The sequence below is a fragment of the Rattus norvegicus genome (genome assembly GCF_036323735.1).
Source record: "Rattus norvegicus strain BN/NHsdMcwi chromosome Y unlocalized genomic scaffold, GRCr8 chrY_unlocalized_7, whole genome shotgun sequence".
Lineage (NCBI taxonomy): Eukaryota > Metazoa > Chordata > Mammalia > Rodentia > Muridae > Rattus > Rattus norvegicus.
Window position 1 is genome coordinate 987,115 of NW_026947410.1, and position 25,121 is coordinate 1,012,235.

The 25,121-nt window shown below is 38.2% G+C and overlaps 1 long non-coding RNA gene across 2 annotated transcripts in view; it reads left to right on the forward strand.

Moving 5' to 3' along the window:
• Positions 1 to 203: 203 nt before the first annotated feature.
• The window catches only part of LOC134484784 (uncharacterized), a 38,100-nt gene continuing 13,182 nt past the window's right edge, over positions 204 to 25,121 (forward strand). The window contains exon 1 of one of the 2 annotated variants that reach the window (XR_010062574.1): positions 204 to 581. This is a non-coding gene — a long non-coding RNA (uncharacterized LOC134484784). Of the gene's footprint in view, positions 582 to 1,732; positions 2,828 to 25,121 lie in introns of those variants that run through there. The other variant, XR_010062573.1, reaches the window with a different exon arrangement.

The window sequence follows — 25,121 nt, forward strand, 5'->3', positions numbered from 1 at the left end:
AACCTAGAAAATTGAACTGTATGTCACAGGAATAATCCTGGGAGTATAAATATTATCTAGAAGAATCACCTCCACTCCATCTTCCTAAATCTTTTCTACCCGTGACATGTCCCTGACTAACTTTCACCATTCAGAGCATGTAACCACTAATGAAGAAAAGAGAAGTATCTAACTTTATAGAGAGATGGAGTACGTAAATGTTTCCACTGTGACCCAAGAGACTCTCCTGGAAAAGGCACTCTTGAAACTGGTCAATGTAAGGAAAGCTGTTCAGCATGTAGGCCATGGGTGTTCTAAGAGACATTATCATTAGGCCCTCTCTGAAAAATCTCTTGTAACCTAGAGAGCCCTAGCTACTTTTGTGAGGTCACAAGTGTTGTCCTGATAGCATCTGCCTCTCAGATATTTCTTCAGTACCCCTAGAGCTTACTAATTGGCCTTTAATTCAGAATAAACAGACATTTTTGAAGGGAGAACAAAGAGGATGAAGAAATCAGAGATGTGCAAAGAAAGCTTCCCTTCTGTTTTGGTATCAAAAAGGAAGAATTACCTGGTCCATTTGAGAGCTCAGTGAGTCCGGGGTAGGGGTTTAGTGGGTTCCCTGAAGAGACAGCCTTCATCTCAGCTTTCCACATATGGGAATGAGGACATGGGAGCCTCTCAAAATCATCTGGACTTACCTGTTCATATGGTTCCTGGAAGTCAGAGAGTTTATATCATTCATTTCTTTATTCCAAAAGCCAAGGGATGGAAAGGGCACAGTTGTTTTCCTGAGAGTGCATGTCCTTTATTCTTTTTGACAAGAAGAAAAGGGACTTAAAGAACAAGGGAAGGACAAGTTTTGTAACCCTAGCTCTGTGTAAACTCCTCCATGCTTTAGATTCCTATAGTGCAGTTTGTGCCTGACCCTGATATCTGGGATAGAGAAGAGCTTCTATTTTAAACATCATCATCTCAGTCCTTCAACTATTATTTCTATGACTGTCATTACCTGATAGTGACTCATTAGATTTCTGAGTCAATAGCTGTAACTAGCTGGTAGTTTTCTTTACTTTTATTTCTTATATCTTTTATTTTTTACAAATTTTATTTCCTTTTTTAAAATGTATATTTATATATTTATATTTAAAATACTGTTTCCTTTTAGAATTTCCTCCCGTACGATCCCTAACAGGTCCCTCTCCACTTCTTCTATAAACCATCCCATTACTGTCCCTTCACATTCCCTTTAAATGCAAGTCAAACCAAGGGAGGACCAAGGGCTTAACCTTCCTTTGGTGCCCAACAAGGCCATCCTCTACTACAAATGCAGTTGGAGCCTTAGGTCTTTCCATTTTCCACCTTTGAATATTGGTCTCGTACCAGAAAGATCTGGTTCATTGGCATTTTTGTTCTTAAGGGTTGAAAGCCTTTTCAGCTCTTATTATCCTTTCTCAGAATCTACCAACTGGAACTCCATTTCCAGTTTACTGGTTTGCCATTGACATTCACATTTGTATTTGACATGCTCTAGCTTTGTATCTCAGGAAATATCTATATCTGTTTCCTGGCAGAATGCATTTCTTAGCTTCATCAATGTTATCCAGTTTTGGTGGTTGAATATATATATATATATATATATATATATATATATATATATATATATATATATATATATACTTTAGGTGCTTCCTACACCTATTAGGTTAGGTGGAATGATTACATGGATTCTGCACAACTAGGTCAAGAATGTAGAGTTTGCAAATGAGTATATCAAAGAGACTCCCTCCTGTACTTATGAAAGTATTGAGTTGAGGTTTCACTATTCCTCAAGTCTTTCTTCCCCCTGCCCATGCTCCTGTTTCTTATATATGACATTAAGGAAGAATCATGGCAACACATCTAAAACCTTCAAGTCTGGCCATGGGAACACAGGAAGTAGATAGTGTAGTACAGATATCAAATGTGAATAGAGAAAAGAATTGTATACTCCATGTGGTCCTTTGCTTTATTGATGTTGGTAATTTTTGAATAACATAAGGATTTGGGAATTTATAATTGAAGTAGGTACACCATATTTACACTGTTATTCTCAGTCTATAGATGGGCCCACTTTGTTTCCAAAATCATAGCAGAGAATGGAATTTGAAAACAGAATTTTTGAGTACATATTCAGGAATATTTATAATGTCCCCTATGAAGGAATGTACAATAGGAAAGTGAAATACAATATTCATTCAACGAAAGGTGTGTAGGTAAAGTACTGGCCTTTATAAAATTAAGAAAACCTAGAAAATTGAACTGTATGTCACAGGAATTGACCTGGGAATAAAAATATTATCCAGAAGAATCTCCTCCACTCCAAGTTCCTAAAAAATTTCTATCCATGCCATGCCCCTGACTCATTTTCTCCATTCAGAAGTCACTAGCTTTAGAGAGATGGAGAACGAAAGTTTCCACTGTGTCACAGGAGACATACCTAAATTGGCACCCTCAAAACTGGTTAATGTAAGGAAAGCTGTTTAGAGTCAGGCCATGGCAGTTCTCAGTGACAATATCATTAGGCTCTCCCTGAAAAATCTCTTGTATCCTTGAGAGCACTAGCTTCTTCTGTGATGTAATAAGTGTTGTCCTGACTGCAAATGCCTCTCAGATATTACTTCAGTACCTATAGGTTTTACTAATTGGCCTCAAATTCAGGGGAAACAGTCATTAGGGAGGGAGAACAAAGACGATGAAGAAATCAGAGATGGGGAGAACGAAGCTGGTCTTCTGTCTTGGTATAAAAGAAGGAAGAAATACATCATCCCTGAGAAATCTCACTGAAGCCTTGGTAGGAGTGGAATATGTAAGTTGAAGAGATAGAATTGATCTGATCCTTCCACACATGGGATCAGGAGCTGGGAGCCTCTCAGAAGAATCTGGACTTCCCTGCTTCTAATGGTTCCTGGAAGTCAGAGAGTTTATATCATTAATTTCTTTCTCCCAAAAGCCAGGTGTTTGGAAGGACAGTGTTCTTTTCCTTAGAGCTCATGGATTTTTGTTCTTATTGCCCAGAAGAAAATGGTCCTAAGGAAGAAGTGAAAAATAAGTATACTTTCCTCACCTCAGAGTAAACTCCTCAATTATTTGGATACTTATAGAGCAGTAAGTGTCTGATACTGGTATTTGGGAGAGAGAAGTGCTCCAAATTTGATCTTCATCATCTCAATCTTTCCACTAGTATTATTCTGACTATAAATCCCTGACAGGAAACCTTTGGATTACTGACTCAATAGGTCTGATTAGCTGCTAATTATCTTTTGTTTTTTTTTTCCTTTTTTTTTAGCAAATTTTATACCTTTTTTTTTTTTTGGTTCTTTTTTTCGGAGCTGGGGACCGAACCCAGGGCCTTGCGCTTCCTAGGTAAGCGCTCTACCACTGAGCTAAATCCCCAGCCCCGTATATACCTTTTTTAATTGGATATTTCTATATTTACATTTCAAATATTATTTCCTTTCCCAGTTTCCTGTCCTTAATATTCCTAGCTGGTCCCCTTATCCTTATCTATAACCTTTACTGTGCTTTGACATTCCCTTTAACTAGGGAGAACCAAGGGCTTCTCCTTCCATTGATGATCAACATCGCCATACTATGCCACATATGCAGTTGGAGCCACAGGTCTGTACATAAACAGTCATGGAATATTGGTTTAATACCAGAAAGCCCTGGTTAATTGAACTTGTTGTTCTTATGGGGGTTGAAAGCCCATTCAGCTCTTGTAATCCTTTCTCAACATCTACAAACAAGGGGTCTGTATTCAGTTCTCTGGTTTGCCACTAGCAATCTCTTCTGTATTTGACATGCTCTAGCTGTGTCTCTCATGAAAGATCTAAAACCATTTATTGGCAGAATGCAATTTTATCTTCATCAATCTTATCTAGTTTTTGTGCCATATATATATATATATATATATATATATATATATGTGTATGTATGTATGTATATATATATATATACATATATATACATACATACATACATATATATATGAATACATACATATATATATAAGTGAATACATACACACACATATATACATATATATACATATATACATATATACATTTATATACATACATATATATATGTGTATATATATATATATATATATATATATATATATATATATATATACAGTTTTGGTGGATCCTACAACTAGGAATTTTGGTTTAATATTTGGATGGATTCTGCATAACAAGGTGAAGACTATAGGATCCACAAGTGACAATTGCAAATAGACTCCCTCCTGTTTTTTATAACCTATTGAATTTGAGGTTTCATTGGACCACAAGCCATTCCTATCACTGCCCATCACTCAGAAACTGATGTGTGGCCTGAAGAAAGAATCATGGTAAAACATCCAAAACCCTCAAGCCTATCCCTGGGAACACAAGAAGGTAGATATTAGAGGACTGATATCTAATAGAACTTCAGAACCACATTCTTTACTCCATGTTGTCCTTTGCTTTACTGATGTCTTGTAATTAATGGATAAAATATGGATTTGGGAGTTGATCATTAGAAGTAGGTACACAATATTTCCACTCTTATATTCACTCTATAGCTGAGCCACGTTTGATACCAAATTCATTGCAAAAAATGGAATTTGAAAAATGAAATTTTGAGTACACATGCAGGAACATATATAATGTCCCCTGTAAATGAATTTACAATCAGAAAATATAAAACAATATTCACTCAATTAAAGTTCTGTAGGGAAAATACTGGCACCAGCAAAACAGGGAAAACCTAGGGAATTGAAATTTATGTCACAGGATTTGACCAGAGAATAAAATTAATCTCCAGAAGAATATCTTTCCTTCTGTGTTCCTAGATCTTTTCTACCCATGACAAGCCCCTGACTAACTTTCTTCATTCAGAGCATGTAATCACTAATAAAGCAGAGAGAAGGCTCTAGCTGTACAGAGATGTAGCATGTAAATGTTTCTACTGTGTCACAGGAGACACTACTGGAAAGTGCACAACCAAATCTGGTCAATGCAAGGAAGCTCTTGAGCAGGTAGGCTATGGCAGTTCCATCATCATTAGGCCCTCCTTGAAAATTCAATTGTGTCCTGGAGAGCCGTAGCTTCTTCTGTGATATCACAAGTTTTGTTTTGACAGCAACTACCTCCTTCCATATGTCTATGGTTTAGTAATTGGCATCTAATTCAGAGTAAAGAGCGATTTGGGAGAGAGAACAAATAGGAAGAAGGGATCAGAGATGGGGATGAGGAAGCTGGCCTCTTGTCTTGGTATAAAAGTAAAGAAGAAATAAGTGGTTTTTGGAAAACACCCTGAGCAGATGGCTTTAGTTCTTTTGTTCTTCTATGGGTTAACCGAGCTCTTGGAGAAGTTGGTGAACATCCTAAAGACCTTTTGGCAGATGGTAAAGTTTCTAGACACCCCTTTTTGTATTTCAATGATCCTAGGGATTGTATGACTAAAGGTAATTGTTTTCTAGGACGAGTGCTAGAGCAAGATAGATTTTTAGGTGCTTTAAAAGACATGGAATTTTTCTGATATACTTGGACTAATGGCACAAGGTCTAAATGATTTTTTTTCGATGTGGACTTTCCCTCAGACCTTTGGTAATATAAAAAAAAAGGTTTTATATGTTTGAAGTCTAATTTGCACAATGACAAACCACTTTGAGCATGGAGAACACTTTCTGGAGCCCTAGAGAGGGGTGAAGAAATTCTCTGAAACTCTAGGGTAGACGGTGAACATGCCTTTTTTGTAGAAGGAGGAGTTACTTGAGCATCTTGGGACAATATGGAATGTCCAGCAAGTCCTTTCAAGGAATGGCATCTTTGCACAATTCCTTCATATTTTTTGGAAATTCCATGGCCCTTTGGACAGATGGAGAAGGTTAGGACTCACCTGAGGAGAAAATGTAGCTTTTGCTGTCTCTTTGGCTGCAGAAGATGGCACAAGATCCCTTTTGCAGAAGGGGGATGTTTGAAACTATCTTCTTTAGAGGAAATTTCTCAAGACTACATCAGAAGGATCAAATCTTAACCTTTTTTTTTTATAGAAACTGGATGCCTGTGGTCCACTTTGGTAGAGGGAGAATGTCGCCTCTTTATCCCCAGAGTGGACATGTTAAATAAATCTACTTAGGTATATGGGGATAGTTCTAAAACATGCTGTTCAGATGCAGTAGATCCTAAGACATCCTTCTCAGATGAGGAAGGTCTTAATGTACCGTGTATACGTGTAGAATCCTTACTGTGATATCAGAATGGAGGGTATGTATTAGAGCTACCTCTGAAAATGTGACCTCTCCCTGAGCATCATAGACATATTCTAGATATTGTTTTGTAACTGTGGAAGTTCCAAGAGAAATTTCTTCTGCTGGAGAAGTGGAAACCGACTTTCCTATAGAAGTGTCAGTTTCCCTAGCCTGCTTGAGAGGCAAAACAGGCTCTAAAGCCCCTTCAGAAGATGAGGTAAAATCCAGAGCTTTTGAGGTATTTGGCAGATGTTCTGGGTCTGCTTGTGGGTATAAAGAAGGAATGGCAATCTTTTCTGAATATTTGGAAGAGTGTGTAGCATCTTCTGTAGTTGGGGAAGATGGCTGATTTTGAGGAGATAAGGAAGTTCCTATAGCCTACTGTGGAATTTGTGGAGGTCGTATTCATTCTTTTACACTAATGGAATACAAGGAATCCCTTTCCTCAGTTGTTGAGGATGCTACAGACTCTGGTGTTCGCATTTCATGGTTCACATATGGTTGGGTCCATAAACTTCTCTACAGATGGAATCTGTCCTAGAATATCTTTTGTATATGTGTCACATCCACAAGACATTTCTAAAGATGTGGCTATGGGTAGACCTCCTTTTGTAGAAGTTTCTTGTCCCACAGTCTCTTTATGAGATAGAGTAATACTCAGAGAATACTGCTCAGTTTTGGGAAGTTCTAGCATCTCTGATGTATATGTGGAAAATTTTGGAGCCTCTGCTTTCAGGACAGAACGACTTAGAGTCCCCTGAGGAGGTAGGGGATATTTTATCTTCTCTGCACATTGTATAAATATGGAGTCTGCATGGCTCATTGACAGTGTGTTTTGATAAACTTGGCTTTTGTGGGCCTAATGGGATGTCAGGAGGGTCCCTTCAGTGGTAGAGGATATTTGAATAATTCTCTATTATATAGGGACATTTGAAGTACTGGGGGATATGGTGAGGCTGCTAGAACATATTTTTTATGTGCAGAAGGCACAGGAGTTCCATCGGTGGATTCAGAAATTTCTACCACATCTTGCGTGGGTGTGGAACTCTCAAGAGCCCCTTCTGAAACTGTCAATGGTCCTTGATCTAATGGTGTACATGCAGAAAATTTTGTCTCTTCTTGGGCTGGTATGTGTGTTATGAGGTTCACTTGGGTATTTGTAACTGTATTTTGTACGCCTTGGATCATAAGTGATGATTTAAGCGCATTTTTAATAGTGGAGGACTTTGAATGTCCTCTTGGCTTAATAGGGTAGTTCTGCAATCCGCTTTGTCAGCAGAATCAGGTTTCAAACTCATTTTACCCGAAGCAGATTTCATAAGCACGTTGGTGGAGATAGGGCACATCTTTGACTGTCTTTGTGAATGGACAGAGCTCTCTGCCCTGCTTTGGCAGCTGGCAAAGGTATTAAAGTCTCTTCTGGAGAAGGGGCAGGACTTATTCCACTTGTGGAATATGAGAAATCACTGAGATTACCTTTAAGAGAAGAAGATTTCCAGCCCCTTTTTTTTTTCTGATTGGGCCTGTTGTACCTCCCCTTAACCAGAGGCGTCTTCTCCAACAAAATTTGGAGGAGAACTGGAAAGACTGAGGACCTGTAAGATAGGGAGTGAACATTTGAATTCCTTTGGAAAGTCTGTGGGACAAGAGCTGAACACCCAGAAGAGTGTGCAATACTGAGACCTCAGCGAGGAGACCCTGCTACTTCTTCCCACATGTGCTCAGATCCCTAGCCCAAGAGGAAACTGCATAGTGCCACTGGATACATGAATATAGGAGCAGTCAATCTGCAGGAGCCCTGCAGTCCAAACTGCAGCTGAATCTGAACTTGTCCAAACAGTGTTCTACACCCAAATGTCATGAGGGGTGGGGAAGTATTACACTGTCAGAGGGGCAGAAACCCGTGAGAACTCTGCTCAAATTCCTGACTCAAGAAAAAAACACCTAGCTCCATCTGGGCCTCCTGTGCATAGGAACCTAGGAGCAGTAGGGTCAAGACACTTCTGGTTGCAGCCCTTATGGAAAGCTGAAAGTCAGCCCAACAAGTGAGTTCAGGCCTGAGAGAAGAGGTGATTCCAACTTTTCTGCTTGAAGCGAGCTCACTGGTTGACTCAGGACATGCAAAGGCAGAACTCCTCTGGGATCAGGCATTTCCAGTTTCAAGCTGGCTCCTGAACCTTGCTGATTCCAGCACAAAGCTCCCTTCTCCTAGAAACTGTGGGAGAGAGAGCTGATCACCCAGGAGTGTGGGCAATACTGAGCATACAATGCACACAGACTACCACTTCTGCCCACAATTACCCACATCTCTGGCCCAAGACAAAATTGCATAGTGACTCTGGAATAGAGGAGGAGTAAATCTACTGGAGCACCATGTTCCAGACTGTGCCTGGATCGGAACTGATCTTGTCAAACAGCTCCCTGTACCCAAATCATGATGGTGGGGTAACTAGAGCCTCAGAGAAGCAGACACTCCTGGGAAATCAGAGGAGACTACTCTCTGCCCAGATTCCTGACTCAAGAGGAAAACACCTTGTACCATCTGTGCCCCCTCCCCCCACAGAGGGACCTAGGAGAAGTATGGGAAGTTCCTTCTGGTTCCCGCCCACAGGGACAGCTGAAAGTAAGTAGACAGGAGCAACTACATGCCTGAGAGCAGAATACTCTGTTCCCTTAACTGGGTAAAAGAAAACAGGAAAACAGGTCTACAGCAGCCCTGACACACGAGCCTACAGGACGGTCAAGCCACTGTCAGAAAGAGCAAGACAAGCTAATTCCAGAGACCACCTGATGGCCACAGGAAAGCACAGGAACACAAACAACAGAAACCAAGACTACTTGGGCTCAACAGAACCCAATTCTCCCATCAAAACAAACACTGGATATCTAAACACACCAGAAAAGGAAGATCTAAATATAATTTCACATTTATCATGATGATGGAGGATGTTAAGAATAGTAACTCCCTTAAGAAAATGCAGGACAATAGAAAAAACTGAAGTAAACAAATATAATGCAAGAAAGAGGGAACACAAAACTACCTTAAAGAACTACTTGAAAAACAGCATAACAGGAGAAGGAAATAAACAAAACCACCCAGGAGTTAAAAATGGAAATAGAAACAATAAAGTAAGCACAAGGAAGATAACCCTGGAAATGGAAAACCTAGGACAGAGACCAGGAGTCATAGAAGTGAGAATCACCAACAGGATAAAAGACATAGAAGACATAATCTAAGGAGCAGAAGAATCACACAACTGTCAAACATAATGTAAAACAGAAAAGACCTAGCTCAAAACATAAAGGATATCCAGGACACAATGAGAAGATCAAACCTAGTCTTAACAGGTATAGAAGAAAGTGAAGACTGTCAACATCAAGGGACAGTAATATCTTCAACAAAATTATAGAGTAAAACTTCCCTAATCTGAAGAAAGAGATGCCCATAAACATACACAAAGCCTACAGAACTCCAAATAGATTGGACCAGAAAAGGATATTCTCCCATCACATAATAGTCAAAACACCAAATGCCTAAAACAAATAAAAATGTTAAAAACTGTAAGGAAAAAGGTCAAGTAATATATAAAGGCAAAGTTATCAGAATTAAATCAGAATTCTTTTCAGATACTATGAAAGTCAGAAGATCATAGACAGATGTCATACAGACACTAAGAGAATAAAAACACCATCCCAGGTTACTGTATCCATCAAAACTCTCAATTAACAAAGACGGAGAATCCAAGATATCCCATGACTAAACGAAATTTACACAATACCTTTCTACATATCTAGTCTTATAAAGGACACTAACTGGCAAGACCGAACACAAGGATTCAAGTAAAACCATAGATAAAGCAAGAAATTAGTCTTTTCACAACAACACATAGAGAAGAGAAGCACACAAACATAAACTAACCTCCAATTATGAAAATAACAGAATGTGACCATCACTATTCCTTAATATCTCCAACATCAATAGACTCAATTCCTCACTAAAAATACACAGATTGACACACAATATGTAATGAGGACCCAGCATTTTGCACTACAGGAAACACACTTCAGAGACAAAGACAGACACTACATCAGAGTAAAAGGCTGGAAAACAATTTTCCAAGCAAATGATCTGAAGAATATATAAAATCGACTTTCAACCAAAAGTCATCAAAAAGCATAAGGAAGGACACTTCATATTCGTCAAGGGAAAAATCCACCAAGATGAACTCAAAATCATAAATGTCTATGCTCCAAATACAAGGGCTCCTACATACACATAAGAAACCTTACTAAAGATCAAAGCACATATTGCACCGCAAAAAATAATAGTATAAGATTACAACACCCCATTCTCATCACTGGACAGATCACAGAAGCAGAAATTAAACAGAGATATAGACAGACTAGCAGAAGGTATAAACCAAATGGACTTAACAGATATTTACAGAACATTCTATCCTAAAACAGAAAGATAAACCTTCTTCTCACAGCCTCCTGGCACTTTCTCCAACATTAGTCATATAATCAGTCAAAAAGCAGGCCTCAAAGCATACAGAAAGATAGAAATAATCCAACGCATCCTATCAGACCACCATGGGCTAAGGCTGTTCTTCAATAAAAATTAGGAAAGAACGCCCACATATACATGGACGTTGAACAATTTTTTTACTCAATGATAACTTGGTCAAGGAAGAAATAAAGGAAGAAATTAAAGACTTCTTAGAATTCAATGAAAATGAAGGTACAACACACCCAAACTCTTGGAACACAATGAAAGCTGTGCTAAGAGGAAAACTCATAGCTCTGAGTGCCTGCAGAAAGAAACAGGAGAGAGCATACATCAGCAGCTTGACAGCACACCTAAAAGCTCTAGAACAAAAAGAAGCAAATACATGCAGGAGTAGTAGAAGGCAGAAAATAATCAAACTCAGGGCTGTAATCAACCAAGTAGAAAAAAAGGGACCATACAAAGAATCAACAGAACCAATACCCGATTCTCTGAAAAAATCAACAGGAAATATTAGCCCATAGCTAGACTAAGCAGAGGATACAGAGAGTGTGTCCAAATTAACAAAATCAAATATTAAAAAGGGAGACAGAACAGCAGAATCAGAGGAAATTAAAAAAATTACTGTACTACAAAAGCCTAGGTTCAAAAAACTTGAAAATCTGAAAAAAAAAAAGACAATTTTCCAGACAAATACAAGATACCAAACCTAAATCAGGAAAAGATAAACCATTTAAACAACCCATAACTCCCAAAGGAATACAAGCAATCATCAAAACTCTCCCACCCAAAAAGAGTCCAGGATTAGATGGGTTTAGTGCAGAAATCCATCCAAAATTCATTGAAAAATTCATAACAATACTTTCCAAACTATTCCATAAAATTGAAACAGATGGAGTACTACCAAATTGCTTTCATGAAGTCACAATTACTCTTATAACTAAAACAAAGACAGACTCAACGAAGAAAGATAACTCAGACCAATTTCTCTTATCAATATCAACACAAAAATACTTAATGAAATTCTTGCAAACCTATTCATACAACACATTAAACAATCATCTACTATGTTTAAGTAGGATTCATCCCAGGCTTGCAGGGATACTTTAATATACAGAAAACAAACACCATAATTCACTATATAAACTCCAAGATAAAAACCACATGATCCTTTCATTAGATGCTGAGAAAGATTTTGACAAAATTCAACATCACTTCATGAAAAAAGTCCTGGAAAGCACAGGAATTTAAGGCCCACACCTAAACATATACAGCAAATCCGTAACTAACATTAAACTAAGTGGAGGGAAACTTAAAGCAATCACACTGAAATCAGGGACTGAACAAGGGTGCCCACTCTCTCACAACTTATTCAATATAGTTCTAGACATCTTAGTCAGAGCAAGCATACACTGAAGGAGGTCAAAGGGATATAGATTGGAAAAGAAGAAGTTAAAATAGCACTGTTTGTAGTTGATATGATTGTATACTTAGTGACCTCAAACATTCCACAAGAGAATTACTAAGCCTGATAAACATTTCAGCAAAGTGGCTGAGTATAAAAATAATTCTGCACAAAGCTAAACAAGCAGAGAAAGAAAGTAGGGATATGACACCGTCCACAATAGCCCCAAATAATATAAAATGTCTTGGGGTGACATTATCCAAGTAAGTAAAAAATATGAGCATATGAGCAGAACCTCAAGTCTCTGAAGAAAGTGAAGGAGATTTCAGAAGATGGAAAGATCTCCCATGTTCATGGACTGGCAGGATTAATACAGTAAAATGGCCATTATATTAAACGCAACCTACATATTCATTCCAATCCCCATCAAAATTCCAATCCAATTCGTCAAAGATTTAGACAGAACATTCATTAATTCATCTGTAATAAAAAAAAACACAGAATAGCTAAAACTGTCCTCAACAATAAAAGGACTTCCATGGGAATCACTATCCCTAAACTCAAGCAGTATTACAGGGCAACAGTGATAAAAAAAAAACAAAAACAAAACTGTATGGCGTTGTGACAGAGGCAGGCAAATAAACCAGTCGAATAGAATTGAAGACCCAGAAATGAACCCCTACAACCATGGTCACTTAATTTTTGAGAAAGAAGTCAAAACCATCCAATGGAAAAAAAGACAGCATTTTCAGCATGTGGTGCTGGTTCAACTGTGGGTCAGTATGTAAAAGATTGCAGATCAATCCATTCTTACTGCCCTGTAGAAAGCATAAGTACAACTGGATCAAGGACCTCCACTTCAAACCAGATACACTCCAACAAATAGAAGACAAAGTGTGGAAACATGTCAAACACATGGGCACTGGAGAAAATTTTCTGAACAAAACACCAAAGGCTCATGTTCTAAGATGAAGAATCAACAAATGTGATCTTAAAAAAACTGAAGAACTTCTGTAAGGTACAGGACACTGTTGTTAGGATAAAATGGAAACCAATAGATTGGAAAAAGATCTTTACCAATCCTACAACTGATAGACAGCTTATATCCAAAATATACAAAGAACACATGAAGTGAGACTACAGGGAGACAAATAACCATTTGAAAAATGGGGTTCAAAGCAAAACAGAGAATTCACAGCTGAAGAATATCAATTGGCAGAGAAATACCTAAAGAAATATTCAACAACTATAGTATAAGGGAAATGCAAATCAAAACAACCCTGATATTCCACCTCACACCAGTGAGAATGTCTAAGATCAAAAACTCAGGTGAGAGCAAATGCTGGAGAGGATGTGGAGAAAGAGGAACACTCCTCCATTGTTGGTGGGATTGCAGACTGATATAACCATTCTGGAAATCAGTGTAGAGGTTCCTCAGAAAATTGGACATTGAGTTATCTGAAGACACAGCTACACCTATCTTGCGCATATACCCAAAAGATGCCCCAATATATAACAAAGACATGAGCACCACTATGTTCATAGTAGCCTTATTTATAATAGCCAGAAGCTGAAAGAACCCAGATGATCTTCCACAGAGCAATGAATACAGGAAATATGGCACATCTAACCAATGGAGTGTCATTAAGAGATACATTGAAATGCTAGCACTCTATACAACAGGGTTTTAGAGTCCCTTAGTGAGAGAATGGTCTTTTACAGCAAGGTCTTCATTATCAGACTTTGATTTAACCCATCTACCAATGAAGTGAAATTATCCCAGACATAAAATAGTGCCTCTCCAGAAACAGCTTTTATCCACTAATACGCATCTACTTCTATTTCATAATTGTCATGTTTATATGGGTTTAGGATACAAAATGTTCTGATTTATTAATGATATTTAAGTATTATTTGGGGTAATTTTGAAATTTTCAAAGGAACAAACCTATTTTATGATTGTATTCCATACTACTTGTAATTTGATCTTGAAGAATTTCATGAAAACTGAAGTATCGAAAATGTATATCTTCCCATTGAAAATTTGTAACATCAGTCATGTGAAACTCCCGCTGAACCTCAGTGGATTGATTTCTCTGAAAGCATTTATAGACTCTCCTACTGCATTATTGCAACTCTACAGAAGCTTCACTCCCATAGTGGCAGTTCCAGATCAGATGTAAAAAAACAATTTTCTTTGCCTTGGAAAAGATTTAAAATATTTTCATTAACTTTTTATATGAAACTAGTAAGGATTTTGAGAAAAGGGGGCAGACAGGCCCCAGAAAGTATGTTTTTAAAATTCTTTTCTTAAAATTAGACTTTTTCATGCAATATATTTGAATTATGATTACTCTACCCTCTATTCCCCCCTTCTATTCCTCTCCTATCATCTGTATCTACATCCTTCTGACTCTTAAAACAAACCATCATCTAAGGGATAAAAATAAAATGAAAGTTAATGAATTGGAGTAGAACAAAACAAGCATATAGAAAAGAGCCAAAACAAGGGTCAAGAATCAGATACAGACACGGAGACCCAGACTTCCATTCACACACTCTGGAATTCCATGGAAACATAAAACCAGGAAAAATATATACACAATACATACAGAGCAAAAATTAATAGATAAATAAACATAAAACAAAATGAAAAAGACATTCTGAAGAAAAAGTCCTGACCCATTATGAGACAAGGATCCTCCAAAGATGATGTTCAGTTCCCTTAGTGCTTTATACGCAGTCTACCCTTAAAATTAGTTTGTGTACCCAGTGATATTCCCTTGGAGAAAACTAAGTTTTCATTTTCACATGATTATCCAATGGAGATAACTTCCAAATTAGAGATAAGGTCATATGCAGGCCTTGGGTTCTTTCAAGGGCTTATTAATAGGTAAGGAGATCTGTGAGGTGCTGTCCACTGAGCATGATACAATTGTGGCCCTCCAGAACTCAAAATACTTACATCTATCTGAACAGACCCTATATAATATTGACACTGCCTATTCAAAAGAACTAAGTGAAGTGCTGGAGAATAGAGAATGATGTAGCCATGGGTGTCTTACTTCATGCAAGAAGATTTTAAGAGACTAAAATTTACTATGAGTTGGTGTCTCAAAGTAACACCAGAAATTACACTGTTAACGTCTCACTAACACAACTGCCTAAACAACAGCTGAGGAAGAGAGGGAATGGGGAAGAATGGAAGTTTAGTTCTCTTTCTGTTTAAATTCCTTCTTCTTCTTCTTCTTCTTCTTCTTCTTCTTCTTCTTCTTCTTCTTCTTCTTCTTCTTCTCCTCCTTCTTCTTCATCTTCGTCTCTTTTCCTCCGTCTCCTCCTCCTTGTCTTCCTCCTGTTCCTCCTTCTTCTTCTTCCTCTTCTGCTTCTTCCTGCTCTTCCTCCTCCTCCTCAATCTCTTCTTCTTCTTGTTCTCCTTCCTCCTCCTCTTCTCCTTCTTCTCCTCCTCCTCCTTCTTCTCCTCCTCCTCCTCCTCCTCCTCCTCCTCCTCCTCCTCCTTCTTCTTCTTCTTCTTCTTCTTCTTCTTCTTCTTCTTCTTCTTCTTCTTCTTCTTCTTCTTCTTCTTCTCTTTCTTCTCCTCCTCCTCCTCCTCCTCCTCCTCCTCCTCCTCCTCCTCCTCCTCCTCCTCCTCCTTCTTCTTCTTCTTCTTCTTCTTCTTCTTCTCCTTCTTCTTCTCCTCCTTCTTCTTCATCTTCGTCTCCTTTTCCTCCGTCTCCTCCTCCTTGTCTTTCTCCTGTTCCTCCTTCTTCTTCCTCTTCTGCTTCTTCCTGCTCTTCTTCCTCCTCCTCAATCTCTTCTTCTTCCTGTTCTCCTTCCTCCTCCTCTTCTCCTTCTTCTTCTTCTCCTCCTCCTCATCCTCCTCCTCCTCCTCCTCCTCCTCCTCCTCCTCCTCCTCCTCCTCCTCCTCCTCCTCCTCCTCCTCCTCCTTCTTCTTCTTCTTCTTCTTCTTCTTCTTCTTCTTCTTCTTCTTCTTCTTCTTCTTCTTCTTCTTCTTCTTCTCCTCCTTCTCCTTCTCCTCTCCCTCTGGTTTGATGTGTAGGTCCTTGATTCACTTTGACTTAGGCTTTGTACATGGTCATAAAAATGAGATAATTTGCATTCTTCTTCATGCTGATTTCCAGTTGAACCAGAATTATTTTTGGAAAATGCTATGTTTCTGCCTTTGAATGGTTTTTATCTACTTTTCCAAATATAAAATGATAGGTGTGTGGGTTCATTTCTGTGTCTTCACTTCTATTCCACTGGTCTATCCATCTGTGTCTTTACCAATACCATGCAGTATTTATCACTATTGCTCTGTAATACTGCTTGAGTTCAGGGGTGATGATTCCCCCAGAAGTTCTTTTCTTGTGGAGGATAGTTTAATCTCTTCTAGTTTTTTCTTATTCTAAATAAATTTGGAAATTTCTCTTTTTATCTCTATTAAAGAAGTGAGTAGGAATTTTGATGGAGATTGCATTGAATGTGTAAAATTAAATTGAATGGCAAAATGGTCATCTTTACTATATTAATCCTGTCAATACATGAGCATGTAAGCTCTTTCTATCTTCTGAGATAGTATTCAATTTCTTTCTTCAGATACTTGATCTTTTGTCATACAGATCATTCACTTGCTTGAATAAACTTAAACCAAGATATTTTATATTATTTGGGACTATTGTGAAGTGTGTGATTTCAATATTTTCTTTCTCAGCCTGTTTATCCATTGAGGAGAGGAAGGCTACTGGTATGTTTGAGTTAATTTTATACCCTGACACTTTGATGAAGTTATTTATCAGGTTAAGAAGTTCTCTGGTGGTACTTTTGGGTCACTTAAGTATATACTATCATATCATCTGCAAATGGTGATATTTTGATATCTTCCCTTACAATTTGTGTCAGTTTGACCCCCTTGTGGTCTGGTTTCTCTGACTATAACATGGAGTCCTGTTTTGAATGAGTAGGGAGAGAGTGGGCAGCCTTTGTCTAGTCCCTGATTTTAGTGGGATTGCTTCAAGTTTCTTTCCATTTAGTTTGATGTTAGCTACAGGTTTCCTGTATATTTCTTACACTATATTTTGATATGAGCCTTCAGTTCGTGATTTTGCCAGGATTTTTATTCACATGGGTTGTTGAATTTTGTCAAATGCTTTCTCACCATCTAATGAAATGACCTTGTGCTCCTTATCTTTGAGTTTGTTTACATGATGGATTACATTTATGAATTTTCCTATATTAAACCATCCTTCCATCCCTTGGTTCAAGTCTACTTGATCATGATGGATGATTTTTTTGATGTGTTGTAATATTCGGATTGCAAGAATTTTATTGAGAATTTTTTCATCAATATCCCTAAGGGAAATTGGTCTGAAGTCCTCTTTCTGTGCTGAGTCTTTGTGTGGGCTAGGTATAAGAGTAATTGTGGATTCATATAAGGAATGTGGTTGTGCTCCATCTGTTTCAATTTTGTGGAAGAGTTTGGACAGTATTAGTATGAGGTTATCTTCCATTCTCATTTCCCTGCTTTCCCTATACCTAATTCCTGCAAAGGCCACTCCCTTCCCAACCTCCCCTCTCATTCAATTCCTCTCTCCCTCCATCCTCCTCAATATCAATTCTGCTAACTGCATTTTAAAGTCAATATTTAGGAAAAAACACTGAGAAAGTATAGGAAGTATCCCATAAGCAATTGTGGTTGATGTTTTGTCAAGATATGAACATATTTAATTTAATAGTTGTCAAAATTACTACATATACTGTTAGAAGAGACACTGTCTTCATTACCTTCAACATGAAGGAAAACCATTTATATATTCTTTTAAGTTATACAAGGGCATCTGTTAAATGAGTAACACACATCACACAACTTTATTACTTTGAAAGCTCTCTTGATTGCATATATTTACACAATGAAAAGTACAAAGGCTTAAACTCATGTGAGTGTACTTTGTTTCAAAGTTAAAGTTTAGATATACAGGTTGATGACAACAGCCATCTCAGACTAAGAGGGGTTAAATACATAAGGGCATCATCTATTACCTTACCTTTCTTCTTTCCTTTATTCCTGATTAAGACTCATCTCATTTGCAGCCCCTGCTGTGAGAGATGGATCAGAAAATGCCTGAGAGTCCACAAACCAGAATCCATCTATAGGAAAAAAAAAAGACTACATCTACAAATAGTACACGCACTCAAAACTTGTTTGTAGATCTTAACACTTGAAATAAAATGCAAAAAGAAACCCATTTTCTAGGATATTACAATATACAGGAAATGGTACCTGTAGGAAGCATTCTCAGGGGATTTTAAACTTCTGCACCTAAGAATGAAACTGCCTCCATGAAGGAGAAGATTTTTTTCTTTGGCAAGAAAGTCAGTCTGTCTCTTGACAGTTGTGCAGTCTGTTCATCACTAGAGCAACGGTGATGCTTTATGAATGTGAATAGATAAACACATACCAGTTTTCACTTCTTCAAATAATTTCAAGAAGAACCTGAAAGAGAATATATAATGTTCCACAGATGAAATATGGGAATTTAAATTAGCCAGAATAAATATGTTGTTAAAATTTCTGCCTTTATTAATTTTGACTATTTCTGCTATGAATAATAAGATGGTTGTGTAATGTCTACCAATCCCCAAAGCCTGAAACATTGTGGAAAACTGTCTTATTTCTCCCCAACTTGGTTTTTGATCACCCTACTTTTCATTGCCCATCTAAATTCTCTGTTTCTCATGTAGATCTGAGGACTATGTGAGGATGTCACTCTCATGTAGAAGACCAAGGAACTTTCTGTACTTGCATGTATTTACTCATGGGAGCATGCAAATAAATCTTTCAGTTTCAAGAACAAAATCGTGGCTGTCCAAGACCCACATGAAACAATATCTTTCTTTGTGCCATCAATGAACTTTAGCACACTGGTAACAACACAGATAACAATATAATGGAATAGTCCTGTAATAATAATAATAGTGATGATGATGATGATGATGATGATGATGATGATGATAATGATGATGGAAAAATCCCCTCGAGGGATCACGTTATAAGGAAAATAAATGTTGAGATGTGTTTTTTTAAGTGATATTGTATCCAGGAAAGCAATTTTCAATAGGACAGACTCCTCTCACATGAAAATCACTCAAACTGTCATGGCTTCACAGAGAGAGTTGAGAACCAGAGTGGTCTTTTAGGACAAGAGAAAGATTCGCCAACATTCTATAAAGAAAAGCAATCCAGATATTCTGTGTGAGGATGGTTAGCTTATGCATGGCTAACACACACAACATATACACAAACACACAAACACACAGACACATATGTATGTACACACACACAGATACACAGAGACACACAGAAAGAGACATAGACAGTTAGACAAACAGACATTCACACAGAGAGACTGACAGTAACAGACAAACACACAGACACAGACACACATACACAGACACAAACACACAGACACACACACATATACAGAAGCACAGACACAGAGACGATAACCAATATACAGATACACACACAGACACAGACAGACACACACACACACACACAAACACACTTATGTACACACACATACACACACACACACACACACACACACACACACACATCTCTTGTCTCCTACCTAGAGTGTCCAGGTGCATAAAACGTGTGAAAGGATGAAGTGGACCCAGGAAACAGTTAGTCAGCAGAATATTGGTCTGCGTGCAAGTGAATTTTGGTGTCTTCCAAGGATTTCAGTGTCACAGCTCTGTTAGAAGGTATTCAGGGACACGCTATGGTTGTGTGCATATAATTTACTCAGGGTCAAAAGGGCTAAACGAACCTTGGAGAGCAGGAAGGGGTTTTTGTGTGCACTTACATCAGTTGCAGGCTTAAGGTACCAGGAAGTCCTCTATTGCTATATCTTTATAATCTCTGACCCAGCATCGGTCTGTTGTTCAGTGATCTCCATTTTACCTACTCAGAAATCGACTCCACTGAATGTGCCCCATACCCAACCCTGAGGTCCTACTTGCTCGATTTCAAAGGATTGCAGGTTCATGTTCTGCATTCTCTGTCAGAATAAATCCTCAGGAACGTGGCCCTCTAGACATCATGAATTAACCAGTGCTTCCATGGAGTTTCTGCATTAACCCGTATGTCCTCTATTTCTGGCCGGTTCTCTCTACACCCCGCTATCCCTCCATCTTCCCCTCTGAACTTCTGCTCCTGTCCTCAGTCGCACTCACTCACTCACAGAACCTGTTCCAGTTTTTCCTTTCAGATAGGTCGATGCTTTTCTTCTCAAGGTGCCTTCTCCTTTCTTGGTCCTCTCTGCATTTGTGGATTGTAGATGGAATATGATTTATCTCACAGCCGATACCATGCATAGGTAAACGCCTGCCATGTTTGTGTCTCTAGGTCTCATTTCCCTCTTGGGCTGATTTTTTTTTTCTAGTTTCATCTATTTTCTCTTTGGCTTCAGGATATCATGCCTCGACCACTATGATGTCATTCACCCACCCCTATGATGTCATGCCCCACCCCCATGATGTCATGCCTTGGCCCCTTGTTAGAATGGTTGTATATATTCACCAGGTAACATTCTGAATTCTGCCCTGTCACCAGACTCCTCCAGGCACCCACCATTTACAGTTCTTCCTCCTATCCTCTCCCCTTCTACTCTTATTGAGTAGAGGACCCCTCTGGGTACACCCCGTCTCCTGGCACATAAAGTCTCTGCAGGACTAGACTCATCGTCTCCCACTAGGTCCTGAAAACGCAGCCCGGGTAGGAGAACAGGATCCACAGACAGGCGACGGGTTTACTGAACTCATGTGAGAACCATTGTGCTCCTCTACCTCTCTCAGTCCTTCCCTCAGCTCTTTAGAGAGACTCACTGAGCACTGTCTGATATCAAGCCCTGTGCCTGTGCATCTGTGTCAGTCGGCTGCTCGTTGGAGCCTTGCAGACGACAATAATGCTACACTGCCGTCTGCAAACATAAGAAAGGACCATTAATAATATCAGTGTTTGCCGTCTGCCCATAGGATAAGTCTCACATCCGGCCACTTTTCCTTTGGCCATTTCCTCATTTCCTCTTCCATCTCTCTCCGTGTGTCTCTTATAGAGGGGGCAATTTCTGGGTCAAAATTTTGGGGATGTGTTTGGTTCCTTATCCTTCCACCTTGGGTCCTCTGTGGCTACAGAAATTGACCATTTCGGTGTCCGTATCCCCACTGTTACGAGTCTCAGCTAAAGTCACCCTCATGGACGCCAGGGTATCCTCACCCATCCCAGATTGCTGGCAAATCATAGAGATAGTACCAACCCTGGACAGTCACTGATTTCAGTTTATTCTCTTGGCGCTCTGTCCCTCTTGCTCGTCTCTCCCAAGAAATGATTCTCAAACCCTATTTACCTTCCCATCCCCTCAGTCACCCAATCCTTTCCTTCCAACTGCCTCTTCTCATTACTTTGTTCCTCCTTCTGAGTGAAATTCAAACATTTTTCTTGGCCCTTTCTTATTGTTTATCCTCTTTGGTTCCATAGAACTTAGTGTGTGAATTCTGTACTTAATGGCTAATACCCTCTTTTAAGTGAATATATACATGTTATTTTGGGTCTCAATTACTTCATTCAGGACAATACTTTCTCACTCCATCTTCTTGACCGCAGCTTCTCAATGTCCTTATTTTTCTTTCTTTTTTTTTTCTTTTTTTCAGAGCTGGGGTCCTTATTTTTCATATGTGTATAGTATTTCATAGTGTAAATGAACTAAATTATCTGTAGCCACTGTTTGGTTGAGGGGCATCTGGCTTATTTCTATTTTCTGTTCATTATGAAGAAATCCACTAGGAACATGATGGAGCACATGTACTCTCTGCATGGCAGAGGCCTTTTCAGATATAAGACCAGGTGTAGTATAGCTGGGTCTTTAGGAAGAATATTCCCCATTTTCTCAAAATCCACTGGACAGATATTGATAGCATTATACAGATTTGCTCTTCCCAAGCAAATGCAATTTGTATCCTGATATTTATTTGCTTCCTCAAAGGAGGTCTCCCCCCACCAACTAGCCCTCTATCATGGACACTGGTGATCACATATGAAACTTCTTCCCATTTTAACCGGTCAGTAAATGCTAGAGCCTATTACTGATAGCCGGAGGGGAAAGTTGGTACCGGAGGTATGACAGTGGGGTTAGGTAGAGAGGCAGAAGAGGGTAAGAGGGGAAGGGAGAGGACTGAAGAAAAAGAGGAGGAAGTAATGATGGAAACAATCCATGTGGCCTGAAGAATGCACATGTAGCAGGGGTTTGATGGTTGGAGTATAAGTTATGATAACATTAGATCTACCCAATACACGTTTATAGATTATAATTATAATAACCAAATTGTGTGTTTTCTTTATGGGTCATTGGGTTTGGAAATTCCAACAAGCTTTCCTCAACAGTATTTCTGAATCAAATTTTCTGTTAATAGAGATCACCCCTTGTAGGGGCTCTAACCATTGCTCCATAGTCCAGTAGATACAGCTGTTTCTTCCTCAGTCATGTCTCTTGTATTTTCTGTGGATATCTGTTTCTTCAGTGATTCATGCCCAGTGTTCCTTTTTCTCAAGGTTTTCAATGATCTCACCCAGAGGAGTTTCAGGTTTCTCAACTTGTTCCACTTAGTTAACCGCAGCTTCACAATGTCCTTATTGCTCATACCTGCATATTATTCCACTTTAAAAATTTTCTGATAACAGTGAACCGTCGTGAGTAGGCTAAAATTTCCCAAGAAAACATTAAACATTCAGTCTCTAAATCTAGATCTCCTCATCCCATTATGCTTGCTTTGCCTGAATGGCCATGGCATGAGCAGTTTTTTCTTAGGGACATCAAAGCCATTTCCTTCTCCAGTAATGGCTGCCATCCCTCTGTCACAGGTTTTTACCCTGGTTATTTTTGGTGATCGATGTGATTTAGAAATTGTAACACCATCTGCATGGTAGAAAGCCAGAGATGTTTCAGGTTGACCCTGCTTCCACAGCCAATGATGTCACATGTGCACAATGAGCAACCATGTGACACCCAAACAGCAAGATGATGTCATCTTTGACTCCACATGTGACTGCAAGATTGCCTCTTCTCCTGCATGCACCTTGGCAACCATGTCATCCTGACTGCAAGATAGGAACTTTGAATCTACACCCAAAATTAAGATGACCTCTTTAACTCTCTTAATCCTACCCGTCTGTGAGTATGGGAGGTCTTTCTGTCTTCTGCTACCTTCCTCAGTGTCTCTTTTCAGAGACTTGGAGTTCACACCAGATATGCTTCTGATGTGCTAGGTTAAAGTTAATTTATATTTCATAATATATATATATATATATATATACATATATATATATATCCATTGTGATTGGCATGTCTTCCATAATTTCTTCTCAGCCTCTCTGTCATTTGCATGGCATATTATTTTCATTTAATTTTTCATCCATCCACTTGGCTGAAGGTGTTTTTCATATGTAGGTCATTTCTGGTAAAACTTTTGGATCACATATGTTCACTATTATATGATGTGTGAATGGTGATACACTGAGTTCTCCTTTTGCGATATCATCCCCTTGACCTCCTTTGGTTGTCTTATTGCTCTAGCTGGGAATTTAAGGACTTTACTGAAAGGATGCTGCGAGGTGTGCAGTCTGTTCTCATTCTCCAATTTAGTAGAATTGCCTTTTGCTTCCCTACCCCTTATTTAGATATTAACTGTTGGCTTGCAATATTGCATTTTATGTAATATTTTTTGTATTTATTTTAGTATTTTATTACATTAGGTATGTGCCTGACATCCCTGGTCTCCCTGAGACCTTAAATATGGAACGACGATGGATTTTGTCAAAAGCATTTTCAGCATTTAAGAGATAGTCTTGCATTTTTTCCTTCTTTCTTTAATTCTGCTCCTTCACACCATTGAGTAATAGTGAATATTAATAATATTAATAAATCATATTAAATATGTTAATAATTAATATATTATTTTTGATATATTAATGTAATATATCAGTTACATTATTATATCAATATATATTAATTTAATATAGTAAAAAATATATTAATATTAATTATATTTACCTTATTAATATAATAATTTAATGTATAAATACATGTTAATATTAACATAGTATATTAATATTAGTTATATATTATGATGTTAGGATATAACAATTTAATGTTACTTTATTAAAATATATATGTATTTTATTAAAAAAATATATATTATGATATGCAACTACCAAAAAGTTAAATCCAAGGGGAGCTCCCACGTTAATTTGAAGTGCAGAGGGCACAATTTTTTTTTCAGTTAAGTTTGTTAATATGGTGGATCACTTTAATGGGTTTTCATAGATTGATCCACTCCTGCATCCTCAGGAGAAAGCTTACATGATTGCACTGAATGGCAGTTTGAAATGCTTTTCATTTTGTTTTTGAGCATTTTACCTAGTATTTTTTCCACCATTGTCTGTAAAGAAAATTCGTCTGAAATTCTTTCTTTGTTGAGTCATTTTGTGATTTCGGTGTCAAGGCGACAGTGGTGTCGTGGAATCTGTTTGGTGATTTTCCTTCTGTTTCTGTGTTTTGGAGTAGGTTGAGAATTCTTTGAAAATCTGGTAGAAGTCTGCGCTCAATGAAACTGGCCCTGAGAATTTTTCAGTGGTTAAACTTTCAATTACTGTTTGTGTCTTTTTAGGGGTTGTACAGCTATTTACATAGTTTATCTTACCTTAGTTTACCTGTGGTCAGTGTTATCCATCTACACAAACATCCATTTAATTCAGAGATTCTAATTTTGTAGAAAGCAGGTTTTTGAAGTGAGACCTAAGGATTCTGTGACTTTCATCTTTGTCTATCGATGTGTCTCCCTGTTCATTTCTGATTTTGTTATTTGGATGCTGTCTTACCTCGTATTACATTATCTAT